The sequence below is a fragment of the Oncorhynchus keta genome, chromosome 34, assembly GCF_023373465.1.
Source record: "Oncorhynchus keta strain PuntledgeMale-10-30-2019 chromosome 34, Oket_V2, whole genome shotgun sequence".
NCBI lineage: Eukaryota > Metazoa > Chordata > Actinopteri > Salmoniformes > Salmonidae > Oncorhynchus > Oncorhynchus keta.
In genome coordinates, this window is record NC_068454.1 from 6,895,079 (window position 1) to 6,897,578 (window position 2,500).

Consider the following 2,500-nt stretch of genomic DNA (forward strand, 5'->3'; position numbering starts at 1 on the left):
GCCAAAAGATGAGAGAGACTTTTGGCTCCTGCTCGACCTAGCCAAGAGAAAGAAAAAAGACTGAGGGATGGAGAGAGAGAGAGACAGGGAGAGAGAGAGAGAGAGACAGAGAGAGAGAGAGAGACAGAGACAGAGAGAGAGAGAGAGAGAGAGAGAGAGAGAGAGAGAGAGAGAGAGACAGAGACAGAGACAGAGACAGAGACAGAGACAGAGACAGAGACAGAGACAGAGACAGACAGACAGACAGACAGACAGACAGACAGACAGACAGACAGACAGACAGACAGACAGGGATTTAAGAAAGAGAGCGATACAGAACCTTTTATGTGACGTGTCACTTTTCCTTCAGGCCACATTCACTCAAATGTCCTTGTGGATTTCAGAGCCCATTTTGTCAGCTAAATCTTATAGCTCTCACTCAGAGTGGCTGTTGGCTAGAGCTACTTCCTTTCAGAGCACTTCCAGAACATTCTGCGTTTAACCACAAAGTCACCACACACACAGAACACACTCAAACACACACACACACACACACCCCACAGAGGGAGAGGACAGATCAAGAGAAATCGCACTGAAAATGACAAATCACCTCAGTGGATAGAAGAGGCAGCTCTCGCGCACACGCACACACACACACACACACACACACAAACACACAAACACACACACACACACACACACACACACACACACACACACACACACACACACACACACACACACACACACACACACACACACACACACACACACACACACACACACACGACCAATTTAGGGGACACACACGTCACACATACATCATACACAAACACACACATGCTCTCAAACATAGCAATACGAACGCCAAAACAAACGTACAACACACAGCAGTAAGTGTAAAAGCCAAGAGTTCACTGCTTTTGAAGGTTTTCTTGTGTTTGAGACAGTAACCAACAGAATTAGCGTAAACTCTCCTCATCTCTCCAGCAGACTAGAACAAACTCGCCCTCGCCTCAAAGCACAGTTCAGGATACTGCAGAGGCTATCGCTAACCATTCAGCCACTTAACTCCATTTACCAGTGTTTATCCAATCAGGAGACTGAATGAAGATCCTGCCTCTTTAATGAGCGACATTCAATTGTGTGTTTCTCAATCAAGAACCGAGGAATCCTGACCTTCAGCACGTAACTAAATTCCCTCTTGGTAACAAACCCTCTGGCCGTGTGTGTGTGTGTGTGTGTGTGTGTGTGTGTGTGTGTGTGTGTGTGTGTGTGTGTGTGTGTGTGTGTGTGTGTGTGTGTGTGTGTGTAATTAACCCACCACCCTGAGCCAATCAAAAGAGAGATGCAGCGTTGAGATCATTTTCCTCTCGTTGCTGTGGAGCATTAGGCCATCATCATGGTGGTGGGGTCATGGGCTGGTTAGTGCCTTCATCTCCTGCAACTCATTCTGGCCCATCGTGAACCCCCCTCCCCCAGAACAGGCTGGAGCAAGACACCCAAAATACATACCAACCCACCCTCCCTCACCCACTTCACCTTTCATTTATATTGGAATGAATTCCCTACCAGGCGGGAACCAAGACCCCTTCAGCATTAATTCACCTTTCATTTATATTGGAATGAATTCCCTACCAGGCGGGAACCAAGACCCCTTCAGCATTAATTCACCTTCATTTATATTGGAATGAATTCCCTACCAGGCGGGAACCAAGACCCCTTCAGCATTAATTCACCTTTCATTTATATTGGAATGAATTCCCTACCAGGCGGGAACCAAGACCCCTTCAGCATTAATTCACCTTTCATTTATATTGGAATGAATTCCCTACCAGGCGGGAACCAAGACCCCTTCAGCATTAATTCACCTTCATTTATATTGGAATGAATTCCCTACCAGGCAGGAACCAAGACCCCTTCAGCATTAATTCACCTTCATTTATATTGGAATGAATTCCCTACCAGGCGGGAACCAAGACCCCTTCAGCATTAATTCACCTTTCATTTATATTGGTATGAATTCCCTACCAGGCGGGAACCAAGACCCCTTCAGCATTAATTCACCTTCATTTATATTGGAATGAATTCACTACCAGGCGGGAACCAAGACCCCTTCAGCATTAATTCACCTTCATTTATATTGGAATGAATTCACTACCAGGCAGGAACCAAGACCCCTTCAGCATTAATTCACCTTTCATTTATATTGGAATGAATTCCCTACCAGGCGGGAACCAAGACCCCTTCAGCATTAATTCACCTTCATTTATATTGGAATGAATTCACTACCAGGCAGGAACCAAGACCCCTTCAGCATTAATTCACCTTTCATTTATATTGGAATGAATTCCGTACCAGGCGGGAACCAAGACCCCTTCAGCATTAATTCACCTTCATTTATATTGGAATGAATTCCCTACCAGGCGGGAACCAAGACCCCTTCAGCATTAATTCACCTTCATTTATATTGGAATGAATTCCCTACCAGGCAGGAACCAAGACCCCTTCAGCATTAATT

At 45.4% G+C, this 2,500-nt stretch overlaps 1 protein-coding gene and 1 long non-coding RNA gene across 55 annotated transcripts in view; both read right to left on the reverse strand.

Moving 5' to 3' along the window:
- LOC118376180 (ephrin-B2a-like) overlaps positions 1-2,500 on the reverse strand; it is a 44,742-nt gene that overhangs the window by 16,657 nt on the left and 25,585 nt on the right. The window lies entirely within an intron of this gene.
- The window catches only part of LOC127914957 (uncharacterized), a 1,357-nt gene continuing 378 nt past the window's right edge, over positions 1,522-2,500 (reverse strand). Inside the window, exons 2-5 of one of the 7 annotated variants that reach the window (XR_008089594.1) lie at positions 2,374-2,438; positions 2,177-2,242; positions 1,916-1,980; positions 1,522-1,784 (exon numbers count right to left, since the gene is read on the reverse strand). This is a non-coding gene — a long non-coding RNA (uncharacterized LOC127914957). Of the gene's footprint in view, positions 1,851-1,915; positions 1,981-2,176; positions 2,243-2,373; positions 2,439-2,500 lie in introns of all 7 variants that reach the window. The other 6 variants (XR_008089593.1, XR_008089597.1, XR_008089595.1 and 3 more) reach the window with 6 other exon arrangements.